Consider the following 12,724-nt stretch of genomic DNA (forward strand, 5'->3'; position numbering starts at 1 on the left):
CGTTTCATTAAAATTATAAAGTGACAGGTACAGATGACGTGCGTTTAAGATAAAGTGCCCTCCGTGTTTTTTTCTTTTTTTCTTGAGACACTAAATTAAGGGCACGCAATAATGCGTGACGTAAATCCTTAAATTTTTTGGAGAGATAACACTATTTTAAGGGCACGTCCTTTTGCATATCATTAATCAGTGTGTGTCATAAAAAGCGCGTCATTAAAGGTCTGTTTTCTAGTAGTGCTAGGTTTTTACGGTGCCAATCACTTCAATCATGATTACCTAAAAGGGAAGCAAATTTATGAATAAATTGGAAAAATTCTATCCTAGTTCACTTTCGCAGTTCATTCAATCACTTGATTTTCTTTCTCGAAAAAGGCTCTCTCGACCATTATCGTTCTCAAGATCTCATCATGTCAAAGGTTCTATACGAGCTTGCTCCTAACACCAATGTCGTAAAAAGCCCTCATGCCTTTGATTCTCCCATTATCATTCAAGCAAACAATATGGCATCTTTTAACGTTGTCCCTAAATAGTTCATGAAGTCAGGAATTGAAGGCTTCACCAACTACGTCAAAAGAGACCTTCTTCGATATGTCATCTGTGACTTCCCAGAGGCACTGTACCCTAAGCAAGTACGTGATTTCTATTATTCTTGCTATGTTGATTCTAGTTCTCAAACTATTATCGGAACCATTGGAGATGGTCAATCTAGGGTTACTATCGATGCTGAATCTTTTTGAACTGCTCTTCGTCTTCCTTGATCATAAAACTATTCTGAAATACCTTCTGAATAAAGATGCAAGTCCACTCGTGCAACATTAGGGTATAACTTTTCCATTCAGTTTGTCTATCCCAACCATCCCCTTCCGAAAGAACTAGCAGGCCCAAAATATCAACATAAACTAAGTTTATTATTCCATATGGCACTCACTATGTCAATAACAAGCTGCAAGTAGGTGTTGAGCCAGTTCAACACATGTTCATCTGGGAACCAGAAAATGGTATTTTCTATGTTAACAGCCAGAACCAAATATTCTTTCAATGCACTAAAGACATGCTTGATGCTCCCACCAAGAATTTGTTCAATCTTCGTCTGAAGGGTCTGCGACATAAGGAGATATAAAAGAGAATATCATGTTCTAATCTCTTTTGAACTCAGCAAACATCTAATTGATCTTCATCTTGATGACTTCAAGTGGTTAAAGCCTGAGATCTTGACTGAAGCTGAGAAATTATCAAATTATGAACTTGATGACTTCGTTGAAGATTAGTTTTGACATCATCAGATATGGGAATATTATAATATCACACCTTAAGATTTGATGATTCAAACACTTTATATGCTGACCACCACATCAGCACCATGGCCAGTACCTCAAGACCTTATTAGCGTCAGCGTGAAGATAATGATCTTATGTAATATTTGTATATTAGGAAGTTATGCGGATATGTATAAAATAGATATATGATCCTTAATCGGTGTGATAAAGATTAGATCTTTACTTAGAATAGGTATACATCCCTTAATTAATGGGATGTTTGTTATGTAATTCTTGGTGAACGTCTTTGTGACCTTCGTTCTCTTGGTGAGAACACCGCTTTCATGGTGAAAGACATCCTTGTGATTAATCGTGTTCTTTATTTTTCTATTCAATCTTTGTTTAGTTATTTGTTCTTTGTTAATTATACTTGAAGTGTATCCGATTGATACAAACCTTCAAATAATAATACCTAATTCTCTGTAGGGAATATAAATACACTAGAAATAGGTGAGTGTCACGCAAGAATAGAGTTGGCACTAAAAGTTGGTTACATGCACTATAATCTAGTGTAGGGATAAACTTGGAGTCATGGAAGATACCTAGCTCAATTAAGCTTGATATTAGATAGTCTCATTATGATAATGTACGTAACCTAGGAATGGAGAGTAAAGTTTTGTTCCATGACACTATCAGCTGTCGATGTACGGTAGCTCCATATGGGATGACCAGAAATGATGGGTCCCAAACAGGCAACTATTAGCGGTATGCGTGGTCACCCCATAGAGTAGGTGATAGCACTTGATCACTGTAGACAGTCTTGTGAATTATGTTGTTAGTGTGAGCTCATTATTCATAGGCATAAATGAATTGGAAAAGCATATTCGCCAAATATGTCACAACTAGCATTTTTAGCTAGGAAATTCTGTCTTCATATAAAAATCAACTCTTGTATAGTTTGTAATCTAAATTGATGTCATGTATTGTGCTCATTCAAAATCAACCATTTGAGTCAAAACTCCTGAGTGAAGTTGAAAACCTAAAACAATGCATCTCATATACTTAACTATGGGTTTGAAACCCTAATATCCCTGTTCAAACATTTTAATGGACTAGGAATCATTTATTTGGCCTAATGGACCCATAAACCCTCAACTTGATTCTTTTAAACCAAGAGTCTTCAATTGGTCCCTGATTGGACCCGCATTTATTAAATAGCATTTTGGGCCATAAGACTTCTCATGGGCCTTATTGAGCCTAATATGTCTCATTTTGTTGGCATGGTCCTTAATGACTTCTTGAACCCTAATGGGCCGTAAACTCATTTTCCTTATCACTATTGGGCCGTAAACCCTCCTATGGGCCCAATGGGCCGAAAACATTCAATTTGGACTTCATATTTTCGAGCCTAATCAAGAAAAGGTCCAAACTTTTCCTTCTCTTTTCCTTCCCCCTCATTCTCGGCTATACAAAAAAAAAACAATGGGATAATTAGGAGAGCCACCTCACTAATGTCTAGAGGTTAACCAAGCAATTACACATCAAATATCTATGCTAATCTCATGTTTTAATGCAACCATCTTTTCTCAACTTCTCTCTTCTCATCCTCTCTTTCTTATTCTCGGTCAAAGCCCCTCTTCACTCACCACCCTCCATTCAAACTTCCAACACTATAAAACTCTAAGGTTTTCTTCAAGGATCTCCCATCTGCATCCCTCAAAGCTACTCTTTAAGCATGATGATTAACTTCATTTTATGATAATCTCCAGTCTTTAACACATCATTTCGTGATCCATGCCCTTAGATCCATCTTAAGTTCGAAAAACTCCACTAAAGAAGCTTCTAGGGCCGAGATCCTCGTCATTCTTCATCAAACACCTAAATCTTCAAACCAATGTGAGTTCATACCCCCTATTTTTGATTTTTACTATGTTTTGGGGTAGAATACAAATAGTTTTGTGTAGATCTGTGTGTAGACGCATGATTTTGTGTGTTTTTCATGACATAAGTGTGATTGTGTGTTATAGACTTCATAAACTTGAAAATATACTAACATATGATGCTATTTGTCGAACATAACATCTATTACAACTTATTACGCAAATAGAAGGTTTAAAACACATCAAAGCAGTTTAAAACTAAGAAAATTGCACGAGAGGGCAAAAAATGACAAAAAATCAAAGTGTGGCTATTTTTTTTGAAACGACAAACTAACTAATCTACTCCTAAATAACCACCTACGTCTCCGCCGAGACTTGAACCCCAAATCTCTCATATGAGATGGTCACTCCATACCGCTAGGCCATTGGCCATTTGGTAAAAAAAATGAATTATTTTTGATAAACATGAATCTTTATGGTATTTGTGATTTAAAAGGGCTAAAAGTGTAAATTTTCACAAATGGGCCTCAATTGGTCTTTCACGACATTTAGGCCAAAATTGCAAATTTTTGGACTTTTAGTGGGCTTAAGTGTCACTTTAAACAAAGTTGTGCCAAAAAAGTAAATTTTCGATAAGAAGGACTGAACATGTAGATTTATTAAATCTTGGGCCAAAAAGATAAATTGATTTATAAATAGGCCATGAGTGAACTTTTTCATAAAAAATAATCCAACAATAATATTTTTGACAAAAGTGAGTTAAAAATATTATTTTTACTTAGTTTTAAACGCAAACCTTTGGCCTTAAAGGACCTAAAGTGTCATTTTTACCAAAAATGCGCCTTAATTGTAAATTTTCGGTTTTAGAACCAAAAATGTCTTTTTACAAAAATCGGGCCTTTTATGTCATTTTGGTAAACTACGAAGCTTAAACAACCAACGTAAAAACTCACGGATCAATTACATCATTTATACTTTTATTGGGTCTAGAAAATAATTTACATGCTTAGTGGGCCTTAGTTGTCCACTTACATGTTTATTGGGCATGGAATATACCTTATATGCTTATTGAGCCTTGAATATAATTTACATGCTTAGTGGGCCTTGGCTGTCCACTTACAAGTTTATTGAGACTGGAATATAACTTTCATGTTTATTCGCGTAAATTTGATTAAAGATCTAGTGAGACGTTTCGTTTGACACCAAATGAGTGTACAAACGTAGCATGTAGTTATAACAAGAGTCTCCCAGAGAGAGAGTGAGAGTTTGTGTATAGATCTATACGAGGGTGACACCTCTCACCTGAGCTGTTCGCTATAGTTAGACTAGGCCAGTCTAGGGTGACAAACCTTACCTTAAACAAGTCAGCGTCTGAAAGACGTCATGACAGGCGAAATTGTCATTATCAAGTATGGTTATAACGGATCACTTAGAGGAATTAACACCATTATAAAATTTATGGGAAACAATCTTTTTGTGGATAACACGGTAACTTACACGCGCTGATACTCAACCTCGGGTGTTGAGTTCACAACATTTTCATAAACAGGCAACATTGGGTTGTCTGGGTCATTCTCTTTATATTCTCACAAAAAATTCACACACATGCATTTATACGAGATCAAGCACAAACATTACAAACAGTTTTTCGAAATTTATCAGATTTCTGGCAGTTACAAAGTAAGACAAAACATTTTACTCAACCATGTTTATGAACTCACCAACACTATATATGTTTACCTTTTTAAATTAACTTGTATTCTCAGGAAGTCGTTGAGCAGGTTGCTCAGCAAGAATACATGGATATTTTGTTATGTTTTGTTTCATCATATTTTGGATATCTTGGCATCTAATATTGAAATACAATACTTGATGTTAACAATGATAGTTGTAATATTACATGTATGATGATGATGATGTTATGTTTCAATTATATACATTGTGATGATACTACAAGAATGAAGTCACTCAAGCCCCTGGACGTTTCTGCCATCTGGTTCGGGGGTGTGACAAAATACTATGACTGTCCATAAGCCTTAATGACTTACAACGGCAAAGGAAGACCCTTGCTATGTAGTCAATCTTTTGACGGTTCATTAGGCGAGTTAATTTCTCCATGATAATCTTGGACTAGGATCAATGAGGATTGGTACGAATACATTTGTAGGAATGTAAACTAATATGGATTTAGTATGGTAAAGGTTGGTTTTTCGGGTATGATAATTAAAGAATATTATCATATCAATGCCATAGGATTGAAATCCTTATGTATCTCACTGGGTTTCCCCATTCAGACCCACTCAGGTCTTAACACTGTAAATTATGTATCTGTATTTATTATGACATCCTTAGGGTTTTAACATTTTGGAAACAAACATCTGTAATCAAAATGATCTTTCATACTAGGATTTTTTTGCAAATATAAATAAATTATTTCAAAAGCGCAAAGAAAAGTTTTAATTAGTTCTGAAAATTAGAGGATGTCCATAGCAAGCCTCGACAATTGACAAGGGAAGAATTCTTGACCCACTTAGAACGTAGGTTCTGCTCAACAGAAAATATGTTGGAGTTAAAGAATCAACTCCTAACATTAAAGAATGGTAGCATGTCTGTTGAAGTGTACACAAATGCTTTCACCAATAAAATGAAATTTTCCTTGCTTGTGGTCCCCGATGAATTATCCAAGATTGGTAGGTACTTTAAGGGTTTACCATGGAACTATTTTGTGCCAGTTAAGCAGGCATATACTTTTTAGGAAACCATCTGGGCTGCAAGGTTAGTAGAAGACATGATCAAGAGGAGAGTTGGTGACAAAAATGAAGTTGGCAAGAAAAAGAAAGGTAAAGGACTCTTAAATTCCGATAAGAAGATTAAAATCTCAAAGTCGATGGATCAGACGTTTGGGGAGAGCAAGGCAAAGTGTTGTGACAAGTGCCAAAGGAAGCACATTGGGAAATTAACTAAAGAAGTGACATGTTTCAAATGTGGGAAGAGTGGTTACTACGCTAACGAATACACAACCAAGAAATAATTCTACTTTAATTGTGGTGAAAAGGGACACTTCAAGCATGACTACCCAAAGAGGGAAGGTGCTACAAAGCAAAATCTGCCACCAAAGCCAAAGGCCAAGCATACCACATGATACTTGAAGAGGAGCTGAGAGGGTGGGAATTTGAAGCTGCGTGTTGGGAGTACATGAATGAATGAGTCATACTAGTAATATCTTAAGTAGCCTAATGTAAAAGACATGATATATGATAAGTTGGAATAAAAATGTAATCATCTAAGAAGAAATATAATTTCCTAAATTACGTTATCAGTATGTCAAATTTTAGTTTGGTTTTCTTTGACATTAATTGTGATACAATAATTGAGATGAGTATGAGTAGATGTGAAAGGTAGTAGAGGCATATAGTACTTGAACCACAAGACTCACACCTCGATTATGGAAAGTCACAAGGTTACTAAGTCTCTAAGTAGTTGAGTTATTTTGTTCATTTCCATCATTACCTTTGTTTCAGTCTATAAAGATAAATATTACTCCTACCCTAGTGGTCATAGAAAATCGAGTCCAGTTAACGTAAAAGCTACAAAGTGAGTTACATGGTTTAGAGAACCAAGCTCGATGTAGCATCCAACTTTATTCAAGAGATTGAAATGGAGGGTAATCAATGCAATCAACATAAGTATCACGATCATCATTAAGTCTAAGCAGCCAATAGCTAGAAACACTACCTACAAGAAGGTGTTTATACCGTATTAGAGCTTGAAGGAATGAATCCTCCATGCAGGAGTCTGACTCAAAGAGACATTATTCAAGCCATAACATCATGCGATGGAAGGTCATTAGTGTGCAATCCATCATTCTGTAATGGTAGTCAAAGTAAATAACGATTCATAGATTACTGTGACATCCTCAAATTCGTGGTCATTTTAAAAAATTTATATATGCTTATTTGAAAATCAGAGTATTCATTTTAAAGAATAATATTGAGGAATTTGTTCCGAAAAATGCATGATAAATATATTATCAAAGCATTTCTGAAGAAATGTATTTTGTTTACATAAAAACTTTGGGATGTCATCAACAATACAGAAACATAAGCATAAACAGACATTGCATTCATTTACACTAGTGATTTACATCTCTTTTAATCTCTCAGTGTAATGTAGCTTCATATCGACACCTGTGGTACAAATAAATTGAGTGAGTTAGGTTGGGAAACCTTGTGAGTACATAGGGTTTTCAACCCACAATAATAAAGTTATTATGTTTCATCATCAAACAATTAACCAAATTACACATTCCCATTATCTTCTTTATTTATTAAGGATCTACCCTAAGAATCATCTATCATTCACTCATTCATTCCTAAGGAATACGTACGAAGTCCATCGTTGCTAATGGAACATTTGCTAATGTTATCTATTATGCACAGCCGCCAATATTATCATTTAGGTGCAGCTACCAGGATTATGACGTTCTCTATTAGGCACAACTGTGGATAGTATCATTTAGACGCAACTGTCAGGATTATGATGTTCTCTGTTAGGCACAACTGTGGATAGTATCATTTAGACGCAACTGTCAGGATTATGATGTTCTCTGTTAGGCGCAACTACCAATATTATCCTTTGGACACAGTTGCGAGGATGTTTAGAGTACATCGTAGTTCAAAAACATCTACAGGTTATGGCACAACTTCCAATGTTCATCTATATCATCTTTCATCCCTCATAATTCTTCTACCCATTTTTACCCAATATTTTTATAGGTATAAAACACATACGTAGTTTACATCAAATAAAACATGTATATTCGATTCATCCAGCATAGATATCATGAACACAGATAGTATGCACACATAACTTGTAATTTATATTAAATACTTCATATCTATGTGTAAGATGAAAGTAACTATGCACTCACTTGTTAAAGTGATGATTCCAAACTTTGACAATGCTTCGCTACTAACAATTTTATTTTCCTTCGACGAAACCAAGTATCATTACCGCTAGATTTTAGTCTAATATTTATTATGACTATTTACAAGTGATATGGTTTTATAAGTGTTAAACAATACTTTTCAACGACTATGTACAGATAGTGGTCAGACATGAAACACTGAAGGACATGACCATTTTGGCATTATAGCACTTCTGAAAACAACCATATGTGGCCCTTCAAACCAGATTCCCCGTACCGCGAGTAGTTAAAAGATAGTATGTAACAATTGGTAAAAATATGAACGATCGTACAATGTGATGTTTTGATTATTATGCAATATATATATTTTACCAAAATTGGTTGAAGGAATTAAACATATTTTAAATTTGATAAGTTCTTGTGAAATATAAAACAAGTAACTCATGATAAATTTCGTTACGATGTATGACTACGAACCATCACCGGTTTGTGAAAATTAGCATATAACGTCATTTGAATACAACAAACTTAATTTTTTTATCAACATGTCTCTAGTTGATGAGTAAGTTAAATTTTGTGTAAAACTTGTGCTTAGTAGTTGTGAAGGATCTAAATTTGACAAATATACGAACCGAAGTGACAAAACGTGTTTAACGATACCGTTAACCGGTTAAATGTCGCGAAATTATACATTGGTCAATAAATTTTATATTTAAATAAATAAAAATATAAAATGAATTATTATAAGGTATAATTAGAATGTATTTAAGTGTTTTTGAATAAAAATAATAAAACATAAACATTTAAGTTCAAATACACAAAAACTACATTGTTATTTTATACTAAGTATACATGTATGTATTTGTACATATGTATTATTATCTAGTAGATGAGTAGTTATGGGTTATGACTTAAAGTGATTTTATATAAGGAATATGATGACTAAATCAATTAAGATAAGAGAAATGATTTACATAAGTGCCAACTTAACTAATAAGTGCTTAATCACTTAAGAGATTTTACTAAGAATACTTCTTAATCCCTCTTCTAATTTTCGAGATTAACATCTTCCATCTCCATGACTAGAACCTCTAAATAACTAAGTAACTAATAGTTAGTTGGTTAACTAATTCTATCATTAACCAACTAGGAGACCAAGTGGGCTAGGAGATCAAATCTCATCATTTACCCATTCCATCACAATCTAGCCTAATTGATTCCATCTTATCTTCTTCTCTTCTTATCCTCTCTCCTCATTCATAATCTGGAAATATCTCCTCATTTCTCCTTCCATTCTCCAGAAAATAATCCAGGGAAAAGCTCCAAAGTTCATCCCATTTTCAACCACACAAATTTCCTTCCAACTCCACAAAACCGTGAACCTTAAAGGGGCTGCTGTCCCTTGGTGTTTCAGCCACCATTTCACCCATCTACACCTTCCTTTTCCTTAATATTTTCACCAACAAATACCTCTGGGAGCTAGTTGTTTTGCTACTCTAAATTAGGGACTCAAATCAGTGGCTAAACTATTCTTATCTTACCCTTTTGTTGTGAAATTTTCGTGACAGCAACATAGCCAAAACAGTAGTTGTTTTCGAGCATCAAACTAACACCCAAAAGTCCTCCATTTTTCTGCCCATTTTCGAGATTCTAAGTAGACCATATGTAGCTACTTTCAAACACTTAAAACCCCTAAGAAAGTTACCCTTTACCTCTCTAAAAGCTTGTGTTATTGCACCACCTTTTGGCAACATACTTTTGATCCAAGTTGAAGCTAGGTATATTCTTGATTTCTACACTTTCTTTTTATCATCCAACCCACTGATTTTAAATGATTTATGAAATGATTAAAGTCTAAAATACATGTAAATATATGTCTTTATGTGTTAAGACATCCAAACGAATACTCGAATCGCAAACTTGCGTGGAACCGGAAACCACACGAACCATTCTCAACCCGAATAACTCTACGCGACAAAAGTGAGTTTTCTACGGCCCCTCTTTTATGTTTTACAAGTTTTGGGGGAGAATACACACTAAACAAGTTATAGTTGAAAGATTTAAAGGCTTTACTAACTAAAAATACAAGTTATGTCACTAAACATACTTAAGCTCAAATTTCAGCTTTTCACAGTAAAGTTATGGTCTGTTCACGGACTGTTTTGCCCTCCTTAAACTCAATGGATTTCAAAACTGTACAATATGGAAGTATTTCATGTTAATACCTTTCTAAGGACTACTCGCACACATTCATACGATTTTTCTACAATTTATAATGATTTTTACAAAACTGTCTATCATTTCAGAACATTTTCGGATCTATCTGTAAAAATGAGTATTTTCACTCAGGTTAGGAACTACTTAAGATTAGGATAAAAATTATGGACAAATTAGACTCATTTTCTAAACTTTGAGAGTTTACGGATCCAGATTTTGACTTATGATAATTTTTCTATGATTTTTCTAAAAACATGGACAGAATTGCCCTTTTTGATTTATCTTGCTGTTTGGACTTTCAAATATATATATACAAAGTGTTGTGATAAATAAGAAGTACACCGATTATGATATTGTTTAGTTCACACATACCTTAATAGTTACAAAAGTGTAAATTATAACAAGTATTTCTAATATGATCATGTTGAAAATCTCATAAGATGTGATGATTTGGACTATGTCGATTTTGGTCACTCACAGTCGGGGTGCTGTATAAACTTTGTTATTCGCTTACAGTCGGAGTACTGTCTAAACATATATATGGTCACTTACAGTCGGAGTACTGTCTAAACAATTGTTATGGTCACTTACAGTCGACGTACTGTTTAAACTCGTATTGGGACACATACGACCGTTGTCCCGATCGTATAAGGGACACATACGACCGTTGTCCCGATAGAACTTTGGTAGCTTTATATTATTAAGCATTACAACAAAAAGTCTTCAAACTCAAAAAAATTAAGAATTATAACAACATCAGGGATACAAATATACTAATACAAACTATGATGAGTTTGTATGTAGTATAAATATTGTTTGTAGATTGCTAAATATATTGTTAGTGTCTACTTATACAAACACTAAATATTTTGCTTCACAAAAATATGTTATTATTTACTTTTATCATAAGTATTTTAACATGAATACTTGTAAGATTTCAAGTATCCGGTCTCAGTAACATTGTTGATCATGTTTTGCCCAACATATTTTGTTAAACATTTCACGTTTTACAAAGAGAGTATGTAGTATACATAATGTTTGTAGATTGTTAAACCGATTGGTAGTATTTATTTATATAAATACTTAATATTTTGCTCCACAAAAATATGTTAATATTTACTTTTATCATAAACATTTTTACATGGATACTCGTATCGGATTTCAAGTATCAGGTCTCACACAAGCTTATCGGTAACATTGTTGACCATGTTTTGCACAACTTATTTTGTTAAACATTCCACGTTTTATAAAGATTTCTTTTTATAAAGCTCACGAAGTCAAAACCTGTGGAACTCACCAACAATTTTTGTTGACGTATTTTAAAAATGTGTATTCTCAGGTAACTAAGAAGTCGAAGGTAGGACATCAGTTCTAAGGAAATTATAGTTCCTTTCTTTTGGGAATAGACTTAACTTGTTTACCGTTGCGTGTTTAATATGAAGATGTAATTTCAATTCTGAAACTTAAAGGTTTGTAAAATATTGATTCAAATATATTATGTATTCGATATATGTGGTTGACTGTGATCCAATTGTATAACGTCGCAACCCCGGCGATTTCCGCCCTCGGTCGGGGTGTGACATAGTATAATAACACTTTGTATATTATATATATATATATATATATATATATATATATATATATTGTTTATAAGTTCATAATAAAAATAATAAACATAAACATAAGCTATACATAGAGTAGGGTAAGCATATCTCACTTACCAGAGGTTTGGCTAGGAACCGGGTTCTATGGGGGCAAAACTTCCGAGCCAAAAGCTCTTTTTCTCGGAGCCTTCTGGCGCTCCTGGACTCGCCTCTAACATTTAGGAAGTGCTAGGGAATGGGAGGGAGAGTTTGAGAGTATTAAGAGAGAAAGAATAGGAAACGTGTGAAGAAAATGGATGATTTGCGCCTCTATTTATTGGCTGTCTAGGGGCAATTCATGTTGTGAACTTAAAATTCACGTTGTGACCTTGCGTAGGCTCCATGGCTTCGCCTGGTGCTGACACGTGGCGCTGGATGCAGAAAAAACAACCAATCTTTAAAAATTCATAACTTTCGCATACGAGCTCCATTTTTGACGTTCTTTATATATGCGCGTAGGTATTGACAAGATCTACAATTCTCCTTTTGACTCCATCGGCTAATTCTTGAACAATTATAAATTTAATAATATGAGAAGATAACACTATTTAACAAACATGTAAAATTCATAACTTCTACATACGAACTTCGTTTTCGATAGTCTTTCTATCGTTGAGCTCCTATTAATAAGATTTTCAATCCTCATTTAGGTTGTCTCGGATAAAAATCGATCGATCTAAAATTTGAATTCCGGGTTGTGCAATACTATACTAAATCTTAGAGAAATCATAACTTCCTCATATAAAGTTAGATTTTGACGTTTTTTTTTATGCACGCTCTCAACTTAATGTATACTACGAC

The 12,724-nt window shown here is 34.1% G+C and overlaps 1 long non-coding RNA gene across 1 annotated transcript; it reads left to right on the forward strand.

The window, feature by feature from the left end:
* The first annotated feature begins 9,357 nt into the window (after positions 1–9,357).
* Positions 9,358–11,735, forward strand: LOC145001960 (uncharacterized). Its single transcript, XR_013661759.1, has 3 exons — positions 9,358–9,841; positions 9,955–10,043; positions 11,620–11,735. It is a non-coding gene; the product is annotated as an uncharacterized LOC145001960 (long non-coding RNA).
* Positions 11,736–12,724: the final 989 nt, after the last annotated feature.

This window comes from Lactuca saligna, chromosome 6 (assembly GCF_052625555.1).
Source record: "Lactuca saligna cultivar CGN05327 chromosome 6, ASM5262555v1, whole genome shotgun sequence".
NCBI lineage: Eukaryota > Viridiplantae > Streptophyta > Magnoliopsida > Asterales > Asteraceae > Lactuca > Lactuca saligna.